Raw genomic sequence first — 13,021 nt, 5'->3', positions numbered from 1 at the left:
TTACCACTGTGGATTTGCAATAATCCTGAGTCCTGCTGAACAGCTCATACTGCTTCTGCTTGAAATTCCTATTTTAAAACCACTTTTGCAACTCCCCCATGAAGGCAGCTCGATTTGTAGCTGTACACCAGGACACAGCACAGCCAGCCAAGCTGGGAGAGGCTCTTTCCCTTTAATGACAGCCATCTGCAGGTTCCTATAACTTAGCAATGTTCCCAGCCATGATTTATGGAGGGTGCTTAGCTTTACGGTACAATCTTTACTATTTTACAGGGTTCCTTTTTTTCTCAGTTAAATGTTGTTTTCTGAATAATTCCAAGCTGCCAGTAGGTTTACAGAGGAGAAAACTGGAATGAATCTCTCCTTGCTTTTATTTACTCCTATTTGAGTACTGTGTTTCTGCATCCATTTTGGAGATTTACAATGGTATTAAGGTTGCTTCCCTCATCCTCATTTTATAGATTTCTGCTGCAATCATTTTGAAAACCAGAAAGCTGACAGGAAAATTAGGAAATTAGATATCATATTCCTGTTCCTTCCAGTGCACTGATGAAGAAGGGGAGAAGAAAAATCAACTGAAGGCACAATAAATAACACTACATATCCTGGAGTCCCCTCACTGATGCTGGCACTTCCTTTGGGCATCCCACTGCATCCCATCCCACCAGCACTGCTCTGACCCCATGAACATTGGGCTGTACCTGCAGCTGTTGAGGCAGCAGTTGTCCAAGTGCCAAGTTCACAGGCTAATTGCTCATCTAATTTTAATTGTTAATGGTGGCCCTGGGAGCTGCAGCTCCCCGTGCTGAAGTTATCTCAGCCTATTGTTCAAGTTTATTGAAAATAATTGCCCCAGAAAGAGAAAAATACTGGTGGTGACCATCAGCTTTGGGGACAACGGTGTGGTGGCTTATCAAATATGACCTGAAACACCATCTCCATCACCACCAACACCTGAGGGCAGAGGAGTCTCATAAGCTTATGGAGGACAGCAGACAGAAGCCTTCCTGCAGCTCACTGCACACAGGAGTTACACTAGCTTGCTCCAGCATCACCAGCTCTCCAGAAAAACAACCTCTAACTCAACCTTTCAAATCATTCATGCAATTGTATGGGCCAAACTGTATGTGTTCTTTAATTTTTGTATATTTTTATCCCACAAAATAAGTATTTAAAACTTATTTAAATGATAATATGAATTATTCTCATTGAGTGACTTGCGCTTAAATTTGACACCTGATGTTCTAATGGGCAATGGGGGATTTTTTAATGCTGTAACTACACTGGATATAAAATATAAAGATGGAAATGTGGGGGGGAAATGCAATATAAATGGAACAACGATGGAGTAAAGAAAAATCAAATGGGCTGCTGGCTGCAGTGCAGGGGCCCAGCTGTCCCAGAGAGGCAGCCAGCTGGGCAGCAGGCAAGGAGGCCAGGCAGATGTCTGGCTTCTGCTGTTGGCTTTGATGGTGTTGATGTGTTCCCACAGAGCATCTTGATACCATCGAATCAGCGTTTTCCAACAGAAAGTAGCTCGGGAAACTATTCTGATGGAAAACTGTTGATGCGCTTCACTGGCTGCTGATTGTGGAATAATTCCATAGAATAATTCCATAGATTAATATCAGAAGGCACCCATAAGGGCATTGAGTCCACCCCCTGCTCCTTGCAGGACTACCTAACACTGAATCGTACAGCTCAGAGCATCCTCCAAATGCTCCTTGAGCTCTGACAGGCCTGGTGCTGTGAGAGCTGTTCCAGGGTCTGGCTGCCCTTCTACTGAAGAAGCCTTTCCTTTCCTGAGCTTCTGACACAACTTCATCACATTTCCTCCTGACCTGTAGCTGGTCAGCAGCTCTCCCTCCACTGAGGAAGCTGTAGGCTGTGGTGAGGTTTCCCTCAGCCTGCTCTTCTCCAGGCTGAACAAACCAAGTGAGCTCCTCCAAGTCTTGCCCTCAAAGCCTTTCACCACCTTTGTTTCTCTCCTCTGGACACATTCTGAGCTGAGTGCTGCACTTCCAAATAAGTTAAGAAATAAATAAACGAGCCCTCTCCTCCCGAAACAGGCCTTTGTCTTTCTCCCTCTTGCATCACAAGCAATGTTCACCCCTGTACACCTTCATATCACTCAGGATTGTGCAAGCCTTTGCCATCCCCTTTGGCCATGCCTTTTACAAGCAAGCACCCTGAACATATGGAGTTTTTGGGTCACAGAGGCTGGTTCCTATGTCCAAAATTTTTTGCCTTCCCTTTTCCTCCTCTTGTACTTTCTGCAATGGGTCACCAGACCTGCAGGCAGGATCAAAGGTGTGGGTGTGCAGGGATTTAGCCTTGGCATAGTGCTGCTCCTCATCCTTGGAGCTCTCCTCAATCCTCTCCATGGCCATGAGGGTGGTGCCAGCCTCTGGAGAAGAGCAGCTGCAAAGGCTCCAGCACATTTTCCTGCTTTAGGGCAAGTGCTAATTCAAAGCTCATCATTCTGGGTGTGTGGGCAGACCTGTTTTAGCAAGGGCATTAATTTGCACTTATCAGTACTGAATTTCACCTGCCAGTTCATATCACCCTGATACTTATTTCTGTAAGACCCTTCTGCAAACCTCTGCTTTAGGTACGGCTCCTCTGGACAAATCTGTGTCAGCTGCAAACTTCACCATCTCACTATATGTGTCTTTGTTCCAGGTAATTCCAAAATCTGCTGACAGTGTCCAGCACAGGCACCTGCAGGATTGCTGCTCTAATTTCCACACACTGTTAAAATTGATATAGGACATTTTTCCTAGCCCTTGTTTCCTATGTGTAATCAGTCCATAGAAGATTAATCTTGTGAAAATCTAGTCCCATTAAGCCCTTTCAGTGATTCACTTCTGTGCTTCAACCCTGCTGACTGCTTTCTGATGCATTTGCCTGCTTTTGGAAGCATTAAATAGACAATCTCTGCTTGTAGGTAGCATAGTAAAGGTCACTTGTCTTGGTTTATTTTAAACTTTTTAATTTGTTTCCTTCCCATTTTATCTAAATCTGTTTCCTCATTCTCCTCTAGCTTCTTCAATTAAAATGAAATGTATCTGTGGTAGGATGGTTTTTCCAAAGGGATGCTGAATTTGATAACAACAGTACTAGAGCAGCTTATCAGTACTTACATCTCAAATAAGGTCCTCAGGAATAAATTAAGAGCTGATCATCCTCACCTGGGCACTCTAATTGGTGTCCACCCCTCTAAAAAAAAACAAAACAAAGACACTTATGGTACTTCCAAACCTGGTCTGTGAGAGATCACCCCACATGACATGACCAACTATGATGCAAACTGAAGTCTCCCTTTCTGGGTGGGACATTTCCATCACACAAATTCTGAAAGTCTGTAGGATTTAAAAGATCCTGATAAAAGCCTTGGCATGAGGAAGCTGGGAAGGAGATCTCACACTTGCCTTGGCAAAGCCAAGCCCTACAGCACAGGGCAGGAGGGCAGGACTGTCCCACAGGTGAGTGTTCACCATCCACCTCCCAACCAGCCTGGCAGCGCTTTTCTATACTGACCTGTTTGGAATGAGAATTGATTTTCATAGAATCACACTGCTAATCCTGCTGGATCACTGAGTGGCTGCATTATTTTCTTCTCTGGCTGCTTGCAAGTTCTTCAGTCAATCTGGATCCTACTGCACTGAGTGCTCAGCTGTGTCCAGAGTTCCTGTTAGAGACCTGGGAGGGATGGGAAGGGGCTATGGCACTGGGAAACAGGCAGTGAAATACTATACAAATCCTTTCTAGTAAATCAGATTTAATACTTTTATGCTATTACAAGCTCCATTGAAAATAGTGCAAAAACTCTTAGTAAATCTGTCCCCTAGGTGTCTTATATCTGTATTTATTCTGTCTTTTGAAATTCGTCCATTTACCCAGTTCAGTTTTTGCTTCTGGGTGTTAGTTTTTATCCAGCATGATTTAATTTTATACTGGGGATTGGGTTTAAAGCTTGCACCATGATATCTAAATAAGTTCATTAAATGCTCTAAGTTTCTCTGGTTACAAGTATAAATTCATCAGCATGGAAATAATGACATCTTAAACCTATTAAATTTAAAATATCTTTATGCTCAACCCCAGAGCTCAGATATGCCAGCCAATGATAATCAAATGCCACCCGACCACTCAAAAATTCCAGAGAAGAGAAAATGAGCTGGTTTGAGGATGCCTGCGAGGCAAATCAGGCTGTCAAAATCCTATCATTCTTGGGAGGAATTTACATAGCTCATATTAAACTCACCAGAGCGACTGGGAACCTGGAGTAATTAAATGCTGGGGGGGAGGCAGGATGCTGGATGTGCCTTAGCCAGGAGGCTCCTGCAAAACAAGAAGGTTCAGGAAGGGTCCCCAAGGAACCGGGGTGCCCTTGGGACTGGGGAAGCTCTGAGCTGGGAGCAGTGAAAGAGAGAGGAGTTTTGGGTGGTCAGGGTGGTGAGTGGGTGGATGGATGTCCAAGGGAGAAAGGCAGAAATCTCTCTGGCCTTAGGACAAACCCTTGGCTTCCCACCCAGCACCCTGCATGGGCTGACAGGGCTTTACACCCTCCTGTCCTGCTGCCTCACAGCCCAGCTCTCTGCACACATATTGCTCCCGGATTTCAGAAGGAAAACACTCTGCTTTATTTACATAAAGAGAACTGGGAGCTTCTCCCAGCCCACTGGTTTGCTCCTTTCTCCGTGGCAGATGGCCCTGGCTCCAGCCACCCATGGCACAGGAGCAGGTGAGCCTGGGAGGCTGGAGACAGAACAGCATCCCTGATTTGCTCAGGCGTCCCTGGGTTGCAATAAATGAGGGCAGAAGCAGCTGTCCCCATCCAAATCACTAGTCCCCAGCCCCAGAGCAAACTGCACTGCGGAGTGTTTAAAAGGTGATGGCTTTTGTTTCACAGAGGTTGGCAGCAGATAGACTCTGTCACTGCAGCAAGTGTGAGGGATCTTAATCCTCCTCTTATTGACATGACATATTGTAATGGCTTCTTTGGTTACCTATCAAGTCACTGTGTACTTAGAAAGCTTTAATCTGTAGATTATTTACTCAACAGACTGTAAAGGCTTCGCATAATAGCACATAACAGCTTCCAGCAGTTACAGCCTATTGTGTCATGGGGAGTTTGTGTTGATTCCCCCCACCTAAATCTAAAACAAGGCATTTAAGCAGCAATAAGAATAGAAAGCCCTTTCCCCCACAAACCAGAGAACAGGATTGTCTCTATCACCTCCTCCTTGAATTTCACTGTGCTCCATCTCCCTTCAGTGCAGGCACTCTTTTGGACTCTCTCCCTGTCCTATCTGTGAATTTTCACAACACCTGTAGGAATTCCACAAACCTTGAGCTCTTTGTCCCACTACTCAAAGTGGCTAAAACTGGGCAGGAATCTCACAAATACTGAAGGCTGAGTGTACAATACCCACATCCCACTTGTGTTCAGCAAACACATTAAACCGACTTTCTTGCCCACCTTCCTTACCTGGTAGTGAAAGTGCTGTGTTGTACCATCATAAATCTTAATAAAAAAGGAAAACAGTATATTCAAGATTCTACATGCCAGGTTTGACATGGGTGTTGCACAACTAGAAGATGTGTAAACGTTGGTTGTAGCAGACAGAGCCTAAAAGGCTCTAATTTTACTGTTCTAGCAATGACAGTAATGCCAGATCATCAGAATATTGGCCATTCTCTGAGAAAAGGGAACCATGTGGATGGGATTTCTTAAAGGCATTTTTAATTTTCATTGTCTTTAAGATGTTCATAATTTAAAGGACATTCCCCACCAGGTGAAAACAACATTAATTTTGAGCCTAACTCCTCCAAATGGATTTGATTTAAAACATAGCTAATTAATTAAAAACACTTGACAATGCCCCTTTAATGTTCAACCAAAGAGCACACCATACTCCAGCTGAGCTGTTAAATGTTTATATCTTATTAGCAGGCTTCCCAAAGCTTAGAGAAAAGGATTTCCATGCAAGTTCTCACTCCCATCTTTTAATTACACCTAAACAACTCAGCTCATTATAATTCTACTACAAACATTGCTCTCAAGAGCATCCTGCAACTTGCATTTAGCAGGTACCACCAATACTTATTCCCACACCCACACTTGCATGCATTTCTCCATTTTTAAGTGGAAATTCCTCAGCAGAAGATCTCAGAAAGTCACCCTGCTCACCATTTCTGGCACAGCGAGCACTTTGGAATTAATTGCCAACATGAAATAAATACAGCGTGAAGACGTGCATTAAAACCAAGTTATAATTAAGCAATATGGAGATGCGTCCCTGGTAATCAATAAGCTCAGGGAGCTTGGAAGTATCTGTGGGAGGCATGGGGAAAGGTGTGAACGGCTCTCCCTTGTGGGGTGTCTCACCATCTGCTCCCCACGGTTTTCCCCCCAGAAGCTGTCCCTGCTGGGAGCTGGCAGCGTGTTGTGGTACCCCCGCAGAGTTTGCCTCTTCCAGCCACCCCCTGCTTCGGGCATCTGTCCCCATAGCAGCCCCCTGCCCAGCCACCCTGCCAGCACCCCACAGCCCCACTGGGGTGCAAAGTGAGGAGCAGAACCCTCAGAGCCGCAATTCTGCATCTCTGCGGCTGCAGGGGCGAGAAGAGGCCAGGGCTGCTCCGCTGTGCGAGGGCGTGGCTGGACTTCCAGCATTTCCCATGGTGTTTTTCCACCATAACAAATTCCTCCCAGCTTGCAGATGGTTAGTCATGCAAAGCAGAAATAACATCGAATTCAAGCTTCAAGAGCCATCAGATTGGACCTCACTTCTTAGCTCAGCCTGGGGACTGGGATGATAATTTGCCTGAGATTAAGGAGTCATTTTTGAAAACGTAAACAACATCTTGCCATGTGTTGGCCTTTTTCTGTTTACAGGGTTTGATTTCATGCCTGAAAAACAAGCCTATTGCATCATCCTTGTGGAGGGATTCTGCAAGAAAGTGTTGGCTGAGTGAGGAAAATCACTAATGCCAGCTCAGAAGTCCTAATTGCCGCAAATGAATTACAAACTAAAATAGTCTGGCCCAGTTACTAGCAACCATCATACTCATAAGAGTTTGGCATGACAGCACAGAGGGAAGGCTTCATGTCAGACACCATTCCCCACCCTCTCCCCTTCCCTGTTGCTCTTCTGAACAATTCCATTAGGATTTATGCTGTTGACGTGGGATTATTTCCAATACTTCTATTTCTTGTTCAAATGTATAGAAATTAATTTTCTGGTCATAATTTCAGTACCTCTGGGACATTAGCGGGCTGGAAGTAAAAATAGAACGTCATTACAGTGTCAGGTAATGCGGATGAGTGTGACTAATAACCTGAGTGTCATTGATTTAATAATCTAATAATGTCTCTGCACACTCAGCGCTCAGACTCACTGAGTGAAGATAAAGATTTAAGCCCAGCTGAAGCTGCAGATAAGAATCAGCACCTCGGCTTTAGGGATCAGACCCAATGATAAGCAACACACGGCTGGTATCCAAAAAATTAAAGCAGGGAAAAGAGCTGGCTGGTATCTGCAGCTCAGGCTGCACAGGAGGCAGGTTTTCCATTCCATGGGGTGACAGCAGCAGGAGGTCACAGCTGCCCACAGGAAACACTCATCAAGCTCAAAGAGAGATGCTCACCGTCTAGCAAAGGTCTGGCAGCTCTCAAATAGCTGCTGGCCTGCCAACAGCTTGGTCTATGCTTGTCTAAAATGCAAATGAAAAGCCCATTAATATCAGCTACAACACCAGCCTGGAGAATTCTGGTCCACAGCCTGGAAGCAGGAGGTGGAGTGAAGCGAGTGGGCTTTCGACTGGGACACAAACTTTCTGACTCGGTGTAATCTGAGTTATTCATTCAGAAAAAAGCTGCCACAACAGATACCAAACTCCTTACAGAAAGCTGCAGAAAGGATCTCTTTTCCTTGAGAGCACCCCTTTAGCCAGGCCCATCCTCCACCTCCTCTGATCAGCAGTGCTGGGTCTGGCCCCCCGTGCTGCTGATGGATGGTGGTAAAGGTGTTGCTTCATCCTGGCAGGCCCTGGATGAGCTGGGAGATGGATCTCACCCACAGAGTATGAAACCACACAAATGCCTGCTAATGAGACATGACACCAGGTTTATTATAATTTGGTTGGAACAGGGACAATCGATCTTCTCAAACTGCCTGTGAAAATCCCATTCCCCAGCAAGGCACCTCTAGGCTTGGCCGGTTTGAGCTCCATATGCTTTATTATAAATGCAGAAATTTTTTCCTGTACCTGGGAGAGTGCTGGCACAACAGAGGACAAGTGTACTTTAGGCAAAATCTTTGACTGCAGGAGCTTCAAGCTTCTTATAGTGAGGAAGGTTCTGCAAATAGTTCAGCTTTTTTTTCAGATCATGCTCTGAAGGCCTCATCAGTCTTCCCCAATGCCACTTCATCTCAAGTATATTTACTTGTTTCCAGTTAACTTCACCCAGATAACAGGAAAACTCCCTGGGGAGTTGCTATAGAAACACCCGATGGAGGCAAGGAGAGATTGGGGCAGCAGAGCCAAAAGATACCGCTAAGATTAAGGGAGATTTTAACTCCTGCTCTGTAAATGCAATTTCCCTGGAAAAGTTGCAAAATTAGGAGTTAAAATGGAAAATTTCCTGCATGGTTAGTGATGGGGTTACTGTTTATCAGCCCCCAAGGAGATTCACCACCATGAAGTAGTGGAAAAGCCTTTTCAGGGATCCAAGCTCAGGGAGATTCTGTTTACTCTCAAAAGGACATGTGAATCCCATCTGCAAAAAGGTGGCTAAATTGTCCCCATATCTTTTCCAGTGCCTGGTGACATTGATAACCCTTTAAGCAAAGCAGTGTCCTCCTGCAAAATGATCTGAGAAAGATTAAATGCAAGAAAGAAATATAACAAGAAGTCAAGGAGCTACCTACCATTAGCAGCTATTTGAGTGTCAGGCAGTTTTGTTTCAGGTGATTTACCAGTGCTTTTGTCCAAGCCATTCATTCCACAAAACACTATTATGAAAATAGATATCATTAGAAGCACTTTTTAATACATGAAATGGTCTTTCTTTTTGCAATTCAACTATGTATTCAATTCAATTTTTCTCTTAAATTCTTTTACACTTCCGAGAGTTCAGAAAGCCCCAACAATAAAAAACAGGCATTCTGATCTTCTGAATAAACCAGATTTTTGGAACAGTTAGTGTCCTTTCTCTTATTTGATGCTCACACACATAAATACTGAGGGTCATTAGAAATGAATTATCTATGACTGTAAAAGAGAATGAGGATTCATCAACTATATTGATTTTTCTCATCTATGTGTATATGTGTAGCTCCTTTGGCAATTAGTCATTAACTAAACCACTGCTTCATTCCTGTGAACCAAATTTTAGTTGCATTTTACTTCATTGTATCTGTAAGCTTTTCTTTGCACTGTTTTTCTTCATGTGGGTTATCAGCCTGGATTTGCAGAGGTATTTCTCTTACAGCCAGCAGGGTGGTTAATTAACACGAGCTCCATAAGCCAAAGGTAGAGCTGCTGGGGGAGCCTAAAGAAAACAAGATCTTCATCAGGAGTGGATGTGTGCCTGCCCAGGAGCTCATGGACAGGCAGCCAAAAACACATGCAAAATTGTAAAACTCCTAAGGCAAGAAAAAACTAGTTGATGCACACCAAACACCTGAAGGAAATTTGAAAGAAAAAAAAACCCCAGGAACTAAAAACCTCAGTAATTTTATATAAAACACAGAGATTACAGCCAAGTAACCACCTTTCATACTAATTATCATCCAGGAGATTGGCTGGGCTGTCTGGAATCTGTTGGAGGTTTGTGAACACGTTTATCTTAATTGCATTCATGTGATTGTGGGGTTATTTGATTTGATCTTGAGATATGTGACGCCTGATTTTTATGTGCATTTCTAACAGGTTTGAAGGATGAGCAGAGCACAGAATGGACTGTGCCTATGTGCAGAAGAAAATGTTCTTAAGGCTAAGACAAAGCCAGGTGTTAAATCTCATAAAGAAACAGGCTAATTCTGCATCTAATGACTTACCATGTAAACTTGTAGTCAGAAGAGATGATATCAATTTCTGTGGGCTTTGACCATCACGGAGATACTCCTTAAAAGGAAGAATAATTTGATTAAAATGAATGTAAAACCTCATAAGAAACATAACTTTTAGGCTTCACTTTTTCAATACTGGGGCTTCTACAACTACTTAGTATACAATAATTTTAAAACATATTGCTTTCCACTGTAACTACACACACAGAAAATAATGCTCATAAAAACTAGCATTTTCCTGAACAACAAAAACATAATTGATCACCAACCAGCTCCATCACATGAGCAAACCCTCAGCTGAATCACTCAGCTGCTCCAGGTTCATTACTCAGTATGTTAATGCCCTGTGCAATAAACACAACAAATGAAATATGGAATTACTCTAACCACAAATCATTACTAATTGATACAGCAAGATTCAAGGCAAGCTATCACTTGGAACAGCTTCCTGCAAAGTTATCCCTGGATATACTTTCAGGTCTGCATCCTCCCTGCCACAGAGGAACTTAGAGAGGAAGGGCAGCCTGAAAGACCTATTTATCACATCTCATCCATCCTGAATTCCATCATTCCATGCTATTCCCAGTCAATTCAATTTCAGTGAACTTAATTGAAATTTTTTTCTTGATTCTATTTCCCCATGGTTTATTTGTCTTTAAATTCCAGGCTGATTCACGATGATTGTTTAAAACAGGATGCAGCCAAACTCTTCAACTCTGCATTGACTGAACCCCACATATTATTATGGAAAACATAGCTTATGCTTAAGTTATTCTAATTAATCCATTTACAGGTTATCTTGCTCTTTAGTTTTCTTACTACATGCAAAAAGCCTGAGGATTTAATAAGCTGTTTCCAGTTTTTGTTCAGGTCAGATTGTGCCCATCTCTTCTATGCACAGCCCCTGCCACATGGATCATTTGATCATTGTGAGGATGAAATGGTAGCACCAGTGACCCGTGAGAGCTTGTGGGGCAACATATCCCATTTGCAAACCCCTGTGCCTTCTATGCAGTAGAAAGTCCCCCAAACTGCTCTTACGTATTTTGAAACACTTTGTGCCTCCCATCAGAGTTGTTATTTCATTTCCAGCTGGATTTAAATTAACATGTTTTGTTCATCAAATATTTAATTCTGAAGAAGAGATCAGCTCTCTGCAGCACGGCCTGTGTGAAACTCTCCTGGCTGTGCTCAGGAAAGAGGAGCAGACCTTTTTACCAACCCAGACATACTCAGAGGATATTGAAGACAAAACCCTAGAGAAGCACATGTGAAAAGACAAAAAAACTTCTTCCACATATTAGGTACAAAAATTCAGCTTACATAGTGCAGTGTTCCAGGCACCAATGAAGCTGACTTACCAGCAGTCTTAATCTTGGGGTGAAGTATCTTAATGTTAAGAATATAAAAGAGAAATTATCCATGCACCTGTGTGGGCAGGATATTGGAGCCTGGCTCGACAGGGCAGTACATAATTCTCCCATTCTCACTGAAAGGTAAAAAGCCTCACATTACAGCTCATCCAAGAATTGCTGAAAGAATTTCATCTCTCTTTCCTGCTCTACTTATTCTTCAGGTAAGAAAAAAAAAAGGGTGGAAGGTTTGAACGGAGCCCATTTCCCAGTGATGTACAAGAGCTGGGTGTTTATTCCAGCACAAAGGGTAGTGGATCTGCAGGGGCACACTCCTGCCAGCATAGCCCAGGGAAAGCACACAGGACTCCTGGTCTAACCTCTCTGAACTACCCAGGTAAATCTCTAACCACCAGGGTCCATGGTTTTCTCTCTCTCCTTTTAAAAATATATTTCCTTATGGTAATATTTTAATTGCTATTTTTCTGTTGCTGTACCCTGCTTGATGTGCTCCTCACATGAACACTGACTGCCATCCCCTCTGGATTTTAGATTTAAAAGGCACAAACAGAGACTGCTAGCTCAGCACTGTTATTTCAACATAACATTTTCCTTAGGGAAACATCAGCACACAAGGTAAAAAAGAACCCTTAGAAATGTGTTGCCTTTGATTAAGCTTTTTCTTTGTCAGACCATACAAAGAGCTCTGTAGCTGCATAGCAGCATTCCCAGTCCAGGGTGCTCCAGTGCCTCTGAGTTCAGCACAAGATTGTTCCCCCATGCCCAAGACAGGGATGTCCCAAGAGCTGAGAAGTCTTGTGGAAACTGCTGCTACATCTTAATTTACCAAAGCAGCTGGTGCTGGTCCTTTGCCATGGGATAACTGCTTGCCCTGAGGGTCTGCCAGGCCCAGGGTCTCCAGCTGCAGCCCAGCCCCTGGAGCCTTGGTGCTGATTGATGAAGTTGTCCCCATCATGGCTCTCACTTAGCGAAGTGACAACTATAACATACACCTCCCTTCTCCCTGCCAGGACCACTTATTGCTGGTTTTGGAAACACAGAGAGTGAAAATCCATAGTTAATGCAGTTCCTCAGAAGAACAGAGACCCCCATACCTTCCAAATCAGAATAATATCAAATAATAACGCATTTGAGATGCACCTGGATTTATGGATGACCATCAACCCTAAAGACAGGCATGGGATGTCGCATTTGACAGATTTCAGCTCTACTCTGATTAAGTGTTTAGGAGAGTCACCAGAATCCCAAGACCTTTATCCTCATAAACCTTCTGGATTTAATAGTGACAACGTCTAGTGGGTGAATTAAGCAAGTCAATTTTATAGCAAAGGCAAGTCAAAGCTGCTATAATTAATTCAAATTAACACACCCACGAGCTCCCGAAGCCTATCATTGGTAGGGTGTCACTTCAGGGACAACTGCAAAAACATCCAAATACAAGTCATCATCAAGATTTTTAAGACTGAACATTTCCCAAGAAACACAAAAGTAACCTGCACAAAAGCAGGCTGGATAACAGAAACCCATATGTTCTCTCCCTGCAGAACTTTATTAACATGGTCAACAAAG

The sequence above is a fragment of the Taeniopygia guttata genome, chromosome 4A (assembly GCF_048771995.1).
Source record: "Taeniopygia guttata chromosome 4A, bTaeGut7.mat, whole genome shotgun sequence".
In the NCBI taxonomy this organism is placed as follows: domain Eukaryota; kingdom Metazoa; phylum Chordata; class Aves; order Passeriformes; family Estrildidae; genus Taeniopygia; species Taeniopygia guttata.
The sequence above is the reverse complement of the archived record's forward strand: the minus strand, read 5'-3'. Positions refer to the sequence as shown.